General features: G+C 37.4%; 2 long non-coding RNA genes across 2 annotated transcripts in view; one reads left to right on the forward strand and one right to left on the reverse strand.

The window, feature by feature from the left end:
* Positions 1 to 16025, forward strand: part of LOC140603457 (uncharacterized) — a 53213-nt gene that overhangs the window by 20829 nt on the left and 16359 nt on the right. The gene's annotated exons all lie outside the window — the stretch shown is intronic.
* LOC140603455 (uncharacterized) lies at positions 776 to 15711 on the reverse strand. The gene is made up of 4 exons (XR_012006436.1): positions 15636 to 15711; positions 5922 to 5995; positions 3016 to 3093; positions 776 to 978 (listed from the first exon to the last, which is right to left on the reverse strand). It is a non-coding gene; the product is annotated as an uncharacterized lncRNA (long non-coding RNA).

Here is a 16025-nt window from a genome sequence, read left to right on the forward strand (position 1 = left end):
TAAACAGAATATCCAGAAATTGAGAAGTTGTAGGGAGGAGCAGATACCTGAAGAAGCTGTGCACTGAGTATTAAATTGATTTGCCTCTGTTTGCACTCAAGTCAATTTGGTCACCTGTAGGTATGCACATGCGTGCGCCTATACCTGGGACCTAAACACTGTCGTTAAGGATTCTCTTCATAGTGGGGAATCTGGAGGGCTCAGGCGGTTAAGCCTCTGACTCTTGATTTCGGCTCAGGTCATGATCTCAGAGTCTGGAGAGAGAGCCCCACATGGGACACTGACTCAACACGGAGTCTGTTGGATATTCTCTCTCTCTCTCATTCTCTTTCCGCCTCCCCTTTCTGAAAAATTAATATATCAATCTTTCCATAGAATGTTCTCTAAAAGGACAAGGACAACATCCTTAATCCTTTAATCCCTTAATTCTTAATTTCAATTCAACTTCCTAGTTGCCTGCCTGGCAAGAATTCTGCTTTTCTAAAAAAAAAAAAAAAAAAAAAAAAAAAATTTCCTCTCTCTTCTAAAGCTTCCAATATCTAAATGTCACGTCATTCCTTCATTTCTACTGTTCCCTAGACCTGCACTATTCACATCTACATCTCTTGCCTTCATTTTCTTTTGCATAAACAGATTTCTACATTCTTGTAGCTTGAATCTGCTAGCTGATAGTTTGCTCTGGGCCAGAAACTGTTCCGAAGCCTTACGTGTATTATCTTAATATTCGCAGCAAGTGTACTATTTTTCATCTATGGCTGAGAAAACTGAGAGGCAATAGTGTTTATTTAAGTAACTGGGGTGAGGTTACCAGCTTGCAAGTGGAGGAGCCAGGATGGAACCGTGGCTGAGTCGAATTCCTTGCTCCACGGCTCATGGCCCTCCTACCACCTCCTTCGAGAGCAATGCAAACACAGTTTCAGTAGAAGGGTCGAAAGCTCAAATTTGGCAAATGACTGGCCGTGAGTTGTAACTGTGAATCTGGAAGAGAACAAAGTTAATTTCCTGGATTTGAATCAAAACCACCGAGCTGGCAAATCTAGGATAATGCTTTCACAGGTTGCTCTCAACCTCTCTTCTCAAGATCTCCTTTGTTATTATTTTCACCATTTTCTGCTCAGTGGTCACCGTTTCCGATATGTCTCTCTTTGCCCATCCGCAGTGCTTTATCTCACTTCCTAGACCTTTTAAACCGCTGAATTCTCTCACCTAAAATTCCTGAAGAAGGTGAGATGATTTTAGCTCAGTCTCTGAAATTATTTTTATTATTGTTTTGAGAGTCAGTGAGGCCTGGAGATTAGAACATTGGATTTGAAAGGAAAATCTGTGGATCAAAAAGCTGGATCTGCCATCAAGTGCTGGGTGACATTAGGGAGGTACTTCTTAAAAGGAACTGTCCATCTATAAAGGACAGGGAAAACTAGCCTACTTCACAGGACTGTTATAACTTTCAAATTCGACAGAGCACACAAAAGCCACTAGAATAGTCATAAAGTTTTAGAGCTATTCATATTGGTCTTGTTATCCTGCCATGGGTTATCTGTGCTATGTGATCGTGCTGATATTAATCTGTTTTAATCTTTGTCAAAAACCTACCATCTGAAAATATTGGTTTTTATAAATGTGTTGCATCAGGGTATTTAAAGAATTAAAAATATGTGTAAGCCTGAAGTACTCTCATTGCTGTTTCTTATAATGGGGACAGTAGTGAGATAGTAAGATGGCCTTTAACTCGCTCTCTACGTCTGTGGTTTGTCTAGATGTGGGTTGGCTTACGTCATTTGTTTACTGGAAATATGTGGAAGAGTTGTTAGTTCAGAAACTTAGTTTGGTTTTCAGAAATATGATCTGAAGTTGCAAAAAGCCAAAGTTAAGTGAATTAGCCCACAAATGGTACTATTAGCACGCTTTCCACTGTTACATTGTAGCCCAGGTGGAACAATTAACAACTGCTTTGAACACTTTTACAGGTGTGTTTTATTTATGGGTTATACTCGATCGCAGCTCAGTCACATTACCGTGCTATTCACGACCAATTATCCTGAGATACAGCGAACTTTTAGACCAAATTGAACCATCTGTTATATATATAAACTCTGAATTCTTCGAAATGTTTTCAGCTCAGAAAAAAAAATGAATGTTTACATTTACTGAAAAATGTTTGTGATTTGCAGCAGTCATTTAAAATCTGTTTCTATCAGGCTGTAGTGTATATGGAGTAAATGCATTCAGGAGTGTGCTCTGCGCTCAAATAATCTTGTTTCTTGGTGGAGGAGTAGTAGAGAAGTCCCCAAACAGGTTTCAAATGGCCAAGATGTCAGGGTGGAAGGGGAGTAGAGAAGTCCCCAAACAGGTTTCAAAGGGCGGAGATGTCAGTCCTAAAAGTTTGAGCAATTGGTAAGAACATTGCTATAATCAAGCTCACTTCGAAATTTCTACCAAGACAGACACATAAACAAATACCATGTACGGTGACAACTGTCAAAATTGAGGCAGATCTAAAGAGCCCTGGTGCACAATGGAGGGTAGCATGGGTTTTGGTTGGAGTGGTGAAACAGGAAGCTACTGTTTAGCGCACAATCCAGCAGGCATGTAAGAACACAATCCAGCAGGCATGCAGAAGAGCGTGGTCTTCTGGGAAAGGAAATTAATCTAACGTGGAGGAGATCAAGTAGGACCATGCCAGAGAGTGAGCCTTGTGTTTCTCCCAGGGCTGCCGTTCAATGAGGGAATCCACCCTGTGGCTTTGCTGTACTGATGTTCCTATTTTCTCAGTCCTTCCTATGTGTCTAGAGCTCCAGGAGTCTCTTACTACGATTCTTTCTTTCTTCTTGTCTCCTAGCCTGCAGCCTCTGTTCTTTCCTAACTGATTTCTATCTTTTTAACCACGTCATTATCTTAGCCTAGCATTACATCAATTAAAATCAACTGCCTACCACCCTTCAGTAACCGTTCAGAGATGGTTCTCTGTTGGTGACATCCCATCTATCTCACTTTAGAGTAATGCTTGTCACTCACCTATAGCATCCACCGTACTGTAGACTCTGGGAGGGCAGACATCAGATCGGTCTTGTCCACAATTGCAATCCCGCTATCCTGAATGACGTCAAGCACATACCAAACTCTCAAAACATTAGTTTTAAAATAAATGCTTGTTTATGTTTATCTTTCCAATTGATTCAACTTTGCATTCTTCCTTTCATAAAAAAATATCTATTTTCTCTCCTCTTGTTTCTTCTGTTTCCATCCTAGTCTGATGGATTTAGCCCACCAAATTCTCATGTCTCATAGCTTAAATTATGTCTTAATTGAGATGTGCATTCAATGCTATGGGACTCTTTCTAAATTACTGTTTATTTGTTCATTTCCTATCCTGATACACATTAACCAATTTCCCTCCATCACGCCAGTGGGAAGGATTTGAATAGAAGCCAAGGAAGATTTTTTTTTCTAATAGTCTTCTGTGAAATACTTCAGGATAATCTTATAAATTCTAAACACACACACATCCTTAAGTTTCAGTAAATGGTCATAAATGAATGAGAATAACATAATCTGCTGTGCCTGCATGTTATATTAGCCATCTCAGGCTTCTGTAACAAAATACCAAAAACTAGGTGGTTTAAACAGCAGATATTTATTTCTCATAGTTCTGGAGGTTATGGAGTCTGAAATCAGGGTGCTAGTGTGGTTGGGTTCTGGTGAAAGCCCTCTTCCTGGCTTGCAGACTCTGCCTTCTTGTTGTAGCCTCACAGAGCAGAGACAGAGAGAATTGTGTTTTTTGTTTGTTTGTTTGTTTTTGTTTTTGTTTCCCTGTAGGGGCACCTATGCCATCATGAGGGCTCCACCGTCACTATCTAATTGCCTCCCAAAGTCTCTGTTTCCAAATACCATCACATTGGGAGCTAGACCTTCAACATATGACTTTTAGAGGGACCCCATTCAGTCCATAGGACATATTTATATAAATCTCATGCGTGTGAACATACATACATATACATGTACTTTTTTCCTATGTTTGTACATTATATTTGTGTTAGTTATGTGTCTAGAACAGTGTGATCAGTGAACCCTTTGGAGTCTCTGATATATATTCAAGGGGTCTGTTGGGTTAAGACTACTTTTATAAGTCAAGTAAGACAATGATGTTTTTTTCCACTTTATCAGCATTTGCACTGATGGCTCAAAAGAATGACCCATAAAAATGCAGATGGTTTAACATGAATCATGACTGTAGTCTTGGTATGAGGAGATGCAATTGAGTCATGACCTGAGGAACTATTTTCTCATAGGGTACCAAAAAGAACAACTGCCATAAACTGGTTAATTACATTTGGGTAACTGAGCAGATATTTTGCCAAAAAGGTATCAATTAAGCCTGTCACTTCAAGGAAAATAACTGACAAGATTTATTGCCAATGATAAAGTTCAAATTTTCAAGCAAGTTAGAATTTTGGAAAACTTCTTTGCATCACCATAAGCCTGACAGCTTCAAGATTTTCTGATGGGTGATTTTATTAATGAATGTGATTTTTTATATTGTTGTAATGAAGTGGGTCAGCAGTTGAAAAACTTGCATAACATATTGAACCAATATTTTCCGATCAATAAGTGATGTAACAAAATCAGACATGGGCACAAAATTCATTCAAAGTGCAAAAATAAAAATAAAACCAACCTGTAAGGAACTACTACAGGTTGAATTTTGGTGCAGTATCGAGGAAAAACACCCATAACATTATTCTCTTTTCTAACAGTATATCAGTAGGGGCAAGATATTATTCGTAGACATCCACCAAAACATATTGAAATACGTTGACCAGAAGGAAATGTAAGTATTAGCTGTCTTGAATTAATTCAGATATTAAAGAGAAATACAGAGATAACATACAGTACTACTCTTCTCAAAAATTTTTTGGTTTGGAAAATGAATTTTTAATAAAAACAGTATACCTACAGGTAATGGGTTTCTTATTGTTATACTTAAATAAATTAATTAACAAGTATATGTTTAAATCTCTCAGTTTTAGTCTCTAAAGCAGAAAATATTGTGAGGTATAAGCCCCAAAATAGAAGTTTTTGAGATACTCATTACTTTTTAAGAGTATAAAGGGTTTTTGTGATCAACATTTAAAGAATCTCTAGAAGAAATTTGACTTTGTGCTAAATCTAACAAACAGAGCACTCATACATTTTATTCCACTGCCAAGAACTGCAGAATTTAACCAAACTCCTGGGGAAAAATGAATAGAATATTCTTGTATTTGCTCATTATCTTAACTGAATGTATTTTATTCTCTCTTTTTTCGCAAATTTTCCAAATCTTTTCTAGCCACTCATGTCTACCATCTGTATTTCTAAAATGTGATCAATATTGCTTTTTGTGTTTGTGTATGTGTATTGGTGCGTGTGTGCATTGTGATTATTAATCCAAACTCTTTCCCAATTTTCACATACTTTACACAATTCATTAGACATTTGGATCTAACTATTGCTGACATTTAAATATTTCAGGGCTCTTGGCCAAAGTTTTCTTAAAACATCAACTTTACTGTTCCTGGAAAATAAAACAGTAGCCTAGCTACTGTTGTTTTTCTTCCTCTTATTCTCTTCCTTACTTTAATAATGCAACCCATCCCTTCTTACCCACAACATGGCAGTGTGCTAACATTGCTAGCCCACTATGAACATGACATTTCCTGCGTCCTATGAAAATTTTTGTAATTTTATATATCTCTACTCATAGATAAAATTGTAAACTTGAGAATCACAAAAAGATAGGAGAGAATAGAGATGATCAGTTTAGCCTTTTCTTTTGCAAAATTGCTTTCCTGGCTTTTCTGTGGCTGGTCTCATGGTTTTTTTATGCATAAAATTCTTCACATTGTGTTTTCCTACTTTAGTTTCTTTTTTTACTCATTTACCTTCTCCGTCAGAAGATTTTTGGACCATAGATTACATCTTCTTCCTCATTCAATTCCACATTCTAGTACAGAACCTGGGATGTAGACAGAATTCCATAATTATCACCATATTCCATAAAGAAATGGTGAAACAAGAATTGAATTGGATCATCCAATATCAAAGCCAATATATTTTTTTTTTTGCATATTTTTATGGCTTTTATTTCCTGAAACTTTCTTGGGTTCTGTTGGGCTCTTACCAGCCACAGGAAGAACCTGAGAAATGCACATTAAACACATTAATAGGGAGCCCTGGATGGCTCAGCAGTTTAATGCCGCCTTCCACCCAGGCCCTGATCCTGGGGTCCCAGGATCGAGTCTCACGTCGGGCTCCCTGCATGGAGCCTGCTTCTCCCTCTGCCTGTGTCTCTGCCTCTCTTTCTGTATCTCTCATGAATAAGTAAATAAAATCTTTAAAAAACAAAAACACATTAATAGAATCTCAGAAGTCAGATACTATGTGAAGCTCTCTCAGAAAACACACATTGCATTCACCTCTAAGGCCTCTATAAGCTAAACAAAAAATTCCTACTGGATTAACATTCATCTTTTTACTCTTTGCTTTAAATATTGAAATTAGATCTGAATGACCCCCAGTGTTTTTTTCCCCCACAAATTTGCTTGCTGATGCTAAATTAATTGTTGTAAAGCGACTAACAATTTTGTGTGTACCTCTTTCTTATGCCTTTCTAATAGTTGTCTTCTAGGCTTTTTCCCCCTTTTTTCAGGAATATCTGTGAACTCCCAACATAGTCCTTCAACTGACAATTATTAAGATATTCATAGTATGTGAGAATTTTTATACTAATTACTGTGCAAAAATTGGGGAAGAAAGATTGGCACCTCACTTTCCACCAGAGTCCTCAACCTTAGAGTTCCTTTCAAAAACCTTGGAAATTTTAAAATCCTCTGTCCAGTCCATATTTCAGATCAATTAAATTGAAATAGTAGTAGATATAATTCTATGATGAGTATTTTTAAAGTACCCAAGTGATTCTAATGTTCAGTTAAATTTGAGAATCTGGAGGTATGGAAGGAAAGATAAAAATTACCATCTTCTGTTCAATATCTAAGTGGAAATGTAGACTATGGGTTTCAATTCAAGCCTGTCTAGCTTTAGAAATATTACACCTTTCTGCCACTCAGAGTGAAAGAGAGAAGTGAGGGACAGAGATACCTATAGTATCAGGTAAAAAGCATTAAACTTAGTAAGAGAATAAAAGAAAAAAATATTAAATAGCTGTGTATGCGCTATTGATTTGACTATTTCACAGAAGGCTCATAGTATAGTAAGTTTTTATTTTTGGTGACATACTAAAAGAAGAAGAGAGAAACTAAGGTAAAAACAAAGAAGGGAAATATTTTCATGTATTTATTGACATTTTGAGTAATTCTGTATGGGAAAGAAAAAATAAACTAAATGTGGATTATCTATAAAAGTCGGATCTAGAGACTCTTGGGAGTTAGTTCTGTTCAGGCTGCTGTAATAAAATACCACAGATGGTATTTCTAAACAATGGAAATTTATTTCTCACAATTCTAAAGGCTCAAAGTTCAATAGGGTGTGAACATGGTCGCTTAAAGCGCTCTCTTCAGGCTCAAGACTTCTTATATCCTCATGCAGTAGAAGGGCCTAAGGACTTCTGTTGTGTCTATTTAAAAAAAAAAAACAAAAAACAAACACTAATACCATTCATGAGGGCCGCAACTGTGTAATCTAATCACCTCCCAAAGACTCCGCCTTCTAACACTATCGCACCGGGCACGAGAATTCCAGCATGTGAATTCTGGGGCAACACAAACATTTAGACCAGAGCATTAGTTGCAGAGATTGGAGATTTCCAGTAGGCCAAAATTCTGCCTTAGAGTAAGGAGAGATGTCAAACTGCCTATATGATTGAAGTCATCTTTAGGGAGGTAATGGGCTAACAGGTGGAATTAGGTGGCAATGAACTGAGAAATGGGGGCAACTTGAGAGGGGGAGGTCTGACGATGAGAGAAGAAATCTACCATTGAAGAAGAGCACATATAAGATGAACTTGACAGTGTTGTGCTATCACAGATGACAAAAGGGAGTGATAATTGGATATTACTTGGTTTGTTGACAAGATAGTGATTTGTAACATTTTGTGATTATTGTAGTATGAGAAAAAAATTGGGGGTGGGAGTTTGACAATATTCTTAGGAATTACTAACTTAAATATTACTAACAAATAATAAGTAGACAATTCTATCAAAAATATTTACTGTCAAGGGAAAATAGAACATGGTAACCTAGTAAGATAGCGTGTTGATGGAAGAAAGTTTTTAGGAATTAAGGAAATCACTTTATTTTCTTTTATCTCTCCCCCACATACATAATTATGTTCATCTGCAGCCATGTATTATAACCATCACTTTTATCCTCTCTTTGTACACATGAATAGAAACTCTATTTTATTTCCAAAGCAGCTTGGATAAGCCCCATGTTTTTAACTTGCTTGTTTCTATGTAGATTTTCCCAAGTAGGCTATGGACTTTTCAGTACAAGTTCTGTGTTTTATTAACCTCAGCAGCCATAGAAACTCATCAGAGATCAATAAATGCCCAATGACCTGATTAATTATTTATTATATGTCTTATAATTATTTCAAGTGTTTATTCCAGATAAGTGTTCACCAAAATGGTGAAATGAAAATGAGGAAAGATGCTGTGTTTCTGTTGTTCTATTTAGATGCAAAAAAGTGCCGTGATACAGATTATAAAAGGAATATGGGGTTGGTAGCACTCAAAAACATAAAACAATATTTTTGATAAACTATTTGTCACTTCTAATCTACATTTCAGTGTTCCCTAAGCTACATAATAAATCTAGAGGTTCTATTGCCTTAGATATTGGAACTGCTAACCTTGGTCTCTCAAGAAATGGCATTCTGTAATAAAGCTTTTTTAAAAACATTTTATTTATTTATTCATGAGAGACAGAGAGAGAGGCAGAGACACAGGCAGAGAGAGAAGCAGGCTCCATGCAGGGAGCCTGATGTGGGACTTGATCCCGGGACTCCAGGGTCATACCCTAAGCCGAAGGCAGACGCTTAACCGCTGAGCCACCCAGGCATCCCTAAAGGTTTTTTTTTTTTTTTTTTTGTAAGATTTTATTTATTTATTTTAATGAGAGAGAAAGAGAAAGAGAGAGAGCACAAATGGGAAGGGCAAAAGGAAAGGGAGAGAGAATTTCAAGCAGGACTCCAACATGAGTGGGTAGCCCGACTTGGGGCTCGATTTCATGACCTTGAGGTCATGACCTGAGCCAAAGCCAAGAGTTGGACACAACTGACTGTGCCACAGAGGTGCCCCACAAATAAAAAAAGGTTTCGAAAAGATGATTAAAAAATGCTTACAGATGTTTTAAAAACACACAAAAACACTAATGTAATGCAATGCAGTATTGATTCTGGAAATCTAAAAAACAAACAAACAAAAAAAACAAACCCTGAAGTCTCTTCATGTTGACAAGGTAGCTTCAGGGAGGAGCTGGCTCCAAATGACTTAAACTGGTATTACATTTAACAAGGGGGAGAGAGATCTCTTGGTAGAGATAGATTTGGCAAGAATTTATAAATAACAAGATGACAGACTCCTAGATTGATGAAAGAATACTGGAAATGAGGCAGCAGTGTCATCATCATTTACCATCTGCTCCTCCCCATATGTGGTTGGATGGAACATGACTGAATTGTGATAACTCCCATGAGCATTAAGTCTAGGACACTTGTATGGTCCTTACTTTTAAATATTGTAACTAAGAGAGCAATGGACTCTATGTAGAAGTTTACAATGCACCCATGATCTATTGACTGGGGTTGTTTTTGCATTAATGGAAGAATTTAGAGAAAAATATTATATTTGAGGTAAAATCTATATCCAGCTTTAAAGGCTTCCCTTAGTGACTGGATGTGGACTGTTCTGCACAGGACCACTTACAGTAAAGGTTAGTTGATTAAATACTTTCAAAAGCAAACAACTGATTGAAAGCTTTTCTATGGGCTGGAACAAACTATTCTCATTTCTGTATCCTCAGGACTCCAATTTAAATTAAAATTACAGAAGTCAAATGTAAATATTTGAACAAAACGAAAGTTATGATAACTGTGGTGTTTGAGAAGGAACACTCTTCCCATTATTTTTGCTGCAGGATGTACTAAAGTGATGGGAAAAGTTAGTGATTGTCAGGGCAAATGTTTCTGGAGGTGAAGAATTGTGGGATACAAGATTTATGATCATGGCAGGGCTTGATGACCAGCTGGATGGATACAAGGGGAAAGAAAAGCAGATCATCAAAGAGAAGGCCAAGTTTACTACCACGCAGTAAGCCATTACATGTGATTAAAAAATGATGAGTTGTTCTAGTTTGAAAGCAAAAATATATGGAGTCTGTTTACAAGAAAAAGTCTGTTAAGTCAAAGTGAATGTCGTGCTATCAGGGTGCTGTAACCAGAAGCTGTCTAATGCGATGACAAATGTCATTTGACTTCCTGGGTTCCCAAACTAAGCCCACCCCTTATCAGATGTGTGACCTTGAGAGAGTTGCCTGACCTGTCTTTGATTCAATTTCCTCATTTATAAAAAAAAAACTGTCTGTTCCATTGGCTTGTCAGGATCAAAGTTTTAAAATCCTTGTAATGGATTTACTTGAAAATCTAGCCCAAGGAGGTACCCCACACATATTAACCATTGGAGCATATTCTCATTTTCAGATCAAACTCATGGAGATGTTATTTCCTTTACTTCCTATAATCTTATTTAGTCTTGAGCGTCCACTTTGCTTAAGAGCAGAGTTAAATTAATCTGGCCCGCTGCTTGTAAACTCAGTAATTTCAGTAGAGAATGAGTCTTTGATATTCAAAAACTGTCTTCTGTCTTATGGTGGTTTGTGCTGCTGAGGTCAGTCACTCTGTATCTCCCACTCTTTTTTTTTTTTTTTTTTTTAAAGATTTTATTTATTTATTCATAGAGACACAGCTAGAGAGAGAGACAGAGACACAGGCAGAGGGAGAAGCAGGCTCCATGCAGGGAGCCCGATGTGGGACTCGATCCCGGGGTCTCCAGGATCACACCCTGGGCTGCAGGCGGCGCTAAACCGCTGCGCCACTGGGGCTGCCCTGTATCTCCCACTCTTAAAAACAAAACAACAACAACAAAAAAACCCTCCATTGCTTCTCTAATGGGACAGATTTAATGTTCTCCACCCAATCCCATTTTGGTAGCAATTAACCAGCTGTGTAAACTCTTCACCAAAAACTCGAGACCCCTTCATGATCACTGGTCTCCATCAGTCCATCACAACCAGAATGATGGGGGCTTTAAAACCTCAAATAATCATCATTCTTCTCCCACTTTAGTACCATGATGGACACATGGCTTCTCAAAGAATCTTGGAACCCCTCCAGGTTATAGCACGGGAATTGAGATAAAAGTCCTGACTGCTCTAGAATTTACCCAAACCGAATCCATGTGAAACCCTTCTTGGGGACATCTGATTATGCCTGTTCCTATTAATCATATCTCTGTCTCTGGGAGGGGAAATCCCTCTTTTTAGAGAAAAAAATCACTTTTGCTTTCTCTTCTCATTGTGGTTGGTAAAAAAAGAGAATCTGATAGACATTCTTTTTCCAATTCTATTTTAAATTTTATGAAAAATCTTGTGATGCAAAAGATGTATGTGCCTCCAGACTTCCTGCCTCAGTACCTTCAGTTTTCATGTTGTTCAAGCCAAAACTCTTGGATTTATCTTATACTTCTTTTCGTTGTCCACCTCTTTTATCCAGTCTGTCACTAAATCTTTTTTTTTTTTCTTTTTCTGAATATACGCAGTATCTGGCTGGTTCTCAACTTTCCATCTTTATACTCTAAACTGTCCCCTATCTTGACCACTACAATGTTTTCTAAACTGTTACCCAACTTCCACTCTAGCATATATTTAGTCAGTTTGCTACCCTGCAATCCCAATCATCTTTTTATTTTTATTTTTTTGAGATTTTATTTATTTATTCATGAGAGACACACAGAGAGAGGCAGAAACACAGGCAGAGGGAGAAGCAGGCTCCATGCAGGGAGCCTGACATGGGACTCGATCCCAGGACCCCAGGGTCCCGGGATCATGCCCTGAGCCAAAGGTAGACGCTCAACCACCGAGCCACCCTCAATTGAGGCAACCCTCAATCATCTTTTTAAAAGCATGGTCAGGCTGAGTGATGTCCTGGGTCAGACTCCTCAAGTAGCTTCAGATTTTACTAAGAATAATAGTTGAAAATCCCTACTTTACCAGTGTTCTCACAATGGCTGCTCTGTAGACCCTCCCTTTTTCTTATTCAAGTCACACCAATCTTATTGCTGCTTCTTAAACACACCAACTACTAGCTTCTGCACTTGTTGCTGGAAACTTCCTTGTCCAAATAGCTACAAATTTCACCCTTCACATCCTTTAGGTCTTGCTTAAATGCCACCTTATCAAAAAAAGATTGTTTTCAATTTCTTTATAAAATAGAACCTTCTCATTATATTCTTCATCCACTTATTTGGCTTTATATTTCTTCATGGCGGTTATTGCTTCCAGACATGATTTATTGTATGCTTTCTTGTTTATTGTTGTATTCCCTCCACTATGAAAGTTCCCATAGAGAAGGATTTGTGTCTGTTTGCTGACTGCTACATCTCCCCACAGTACAACAGGCACACTTTAGGTTCTTAGCAAATATTTGTTGAGGGAATGAAATGCTCCTTGAATGTCTTACCTCTTAATTTTCAAAACCATTTTTCTGAAACTATAACCATCAAAACAGCTTTCTCATAAAAAATACTGATGGAGTTCTTACAAGCCAAGATACCTTAGTTTTCAAGACACATAAAAGTTTAAAGAAATCTGTTTTAGAAGTTCTAATTACTATTACTTTTAAGATTTAATGAGTTTCTACTTGTCTGGCATAATCTGAGCATTAAATTTAGTGCTAACTCACTAACAACATATGCTATTTTATGGTCTTCTATTCCTGGGACAAATAAATTCTCCAGGGGAAAAAAAAATGATACCTCTAGACCACTGCAGGAAGGTGTGAAAGGCAAAGTGAAAAAAAAAAACAAAAACAAAAACAAAACAAAACAAAAAAAACACAAGAAATGAAAGGTTTCTGTACCCTGAGAAGACTGTATGAGATTGAGGAGACTGACCCCTCCAACCTCTCCCCTCCCCACCATTTACTAGAGGAGACTCCAGTTCCTAAGGTCAGCTTTCTACTGCAGGAGAGATGGAAAAAGTGCCAAGGAATGAGCAAGAATGAATCCCTGATGCAGCAGCTTTTGATTAAAAAATATATATATATATTTTAAATAAAATATATTTAAATAAAAAAATATTTAAATATATTTAAATAAAAAATAATATATATATTTATATATGCTTGTATTCTCTCTGAGGGACCTCATACAGTTCTGACTTCTTGCGGTGCATAGAACTTTTAAGGATAAAGGCATATGTTCATTCAGGCGGAAGATTGATGATTACTGGCTGAAAATAAGCATATCTGAAACCATAGGAGTCCACCACTTAAAATATCTAATCAGAAAAAATCCTGGCACTGTCACAGAAGTCCCTAATTAGCTACCGGGTGTTTGAGTCCAGTATCAATGTATAGAGAAGTGACGATCAGTCTACCTGAAAATTTGCTGGTGTTTTATTTCATTAATATATCTCCCGTTATGCTTTAAAGCCAACTTGGTTTCATTTTTTCCCCCTTCTTTGTTAATAAACTGTGATTGTGCCTTGTAATGAATATACCCGTAAACCATCTGGCAGTTGTCTCACGGCTCATTACGTGCTATGGGCCACTCTGAGAAGCTGCCTCAGGTGACATTTTAAACTGGTACATGCAGAGAAAAATCGCTTTTTATTATTGAGATCAAATTTTGGAAAAAGCAGAGCTCTCTCCTTCTTCTTGCCATCAATATCTAAGAGGAAGACGTGGTTAATCAAATGATAGGCCAACCATAGTTCTCATTTGGGGGTTCTGAATGACAATTCTCTGCATGTACATATCTATATGTTTTTACATGAGCCAAGGAGATAATGTTTTACACACTAGGGCTGTTGTGATTTCTAATACAATTTTCATTTCTTAATGATTGATTATTTCCATATTAACCTCATTGTTTTATAGAGTTCTGTGAATATTTCATAGGTACTAGGAACTTGGCATTCTGACAGTCTTCTTGGGATAAAACTGTGCCCTGGAGACCTCATCACCACAGATTTTTGGAGTTGGAGTTTCTTTCCAACACATGCTACCACATTTTCCTTTTTTTTTTTTTTTTTTAATTTTTATTTATTTATGATAGTCACACAGAGAGAGAGAGAGAGAGGCAGAGACACAGGCAGAGAGAGAAGCAGGCTCCATGCACCGGGAGCCCGACGTGGGATTCGATTCCGGGTCTCCAGGATCGCGCCCTGGGCCAAAGGCAGGCGCCAAACCGCGGCGCCACCTAGGGATCCCACATTTTCCATTTTTGATTCAGGTTGTCCACTTTTAATATTGTGCTGTCTCATGTGAATAGTATTTCATTTTGGCAAAATCACAATTAGTGCTCTAAATGGCAATCTGTCATTCTGTTGCTACTTAATGCTAAGTTTACTGTAGGTAGGAAACTGTGTGGAAACTATATTTTCAAAGAATAAATCTTAGAAGGAAAAGTGTTTACAATGCACAAATGAGATATATTGAACTCATGATTCCATTCAGGCAGATTATGTCATAATTCTGCTTCATAGCCATGAGATAGATCCATAATCTGGGAAAATGAAAACTCTGCAAAAAATATGCATGCAAATGATTTTTAATGTTTTCTTCTGATGGAAATGAAGCTTTTAAATTGTTTTGTTATTACCAGACAGCGCATAACTTTGCTTGATTGAGGAAAGGCAGAGAACAGTATTTAAAGAAATGGCTCAGGATATGGAGGCCTGGGTGGCTCAGGGATTGAGCCTCTGCCTTTGGCTCAGGGTGGGATCCAGTCCCACGTGGGGCTCCCTGTGAGCAGCCTGCTTCTCCCTCTGCCTGTGTCCCTGCCTCTCTCTCTCTCTCTCTGTGTCTCTCATGAATAAATAAACAAAATATTTTTTAAAAAATGGCTTAGGATAATGAGCATTGAAAATAAATTTTGAAATTTCAGGGAAAGAGATCTTGAAAAAAAAAATTCTCCTAAAATTTAACCAGATGCTTAGAAACACCAACTTAACAAGCTTCTCAGGACACTGTAATACTTGCCAATATACTTCTATTTTGATTTATTTTATGAGACAAAAACCCGAAATAACTATAGTTACAAGAAACAATGGTAGTTTGTTTTGAGCATCATTTTGTAATTGGTTTTTAAAGAGATGTTAAAATATACACCCATGCTGATGCAGAGAGAGAGAGAGAGAGAGAGAAGAGAGGAGAAAGAATATGCATGTCATTAGAAAGATTTGAGTTGGTTAATAATTATTGGAAAATAGTATTCTTGAAGGAATAAGTTACATTAAAAGGGAAAAGACAAGGTGGTTTTTCTCTTGGGGTCAAATGATGCATGGCATTTCTATAGATACATGGAAAATATTCTTTACTGTAATGAGATTTAGTGCAAAAACAAAGCAAAAAAACAAACCCAAAATTCTGGCCTGGGAATCATGAGACCATACAGCACCAGGAGTCAGCCTATGGTACCAGCACATCTACTGTATTGCAATTACTAGGTTGCATTGTGTCTCTATCAGATTCTAAGTTCCTTGAAGGGGGGGGGGGAGGTGTATTTATCTTTTTTTTTTTTTTTTTTTAGATGCAGCACTGAAAGGAAGCACGATGTTAAGTGTTCTTTACTCTCCAAAAATATTTTTATTTTTTTATTTTTTTAAAGGTTTATTTATTTATTCATGACAGGTACACACACAGAGAGAGAGAGAGAGAGAGAGGCAGAGACACAGACAGAAGGAGAAGCAAGCTCCATGCAGTAGCCTGACATAGGACTCGATCCCGGGTCTCCAGGACCAGGCCCTGG

The sequence above is a fragment of the Canis lupus genome, chromosome 14 (assembly GCF_048164855.1).
Source record: "Canis lupus baileyi chromosome 14, mCanLup2.hap1, whole genome shotgun sequence".
NCBI lineage: Eukaryota > Metazoa > Chordata > Mammalia > Carnivora > Canidae > Canis > Canis lupus.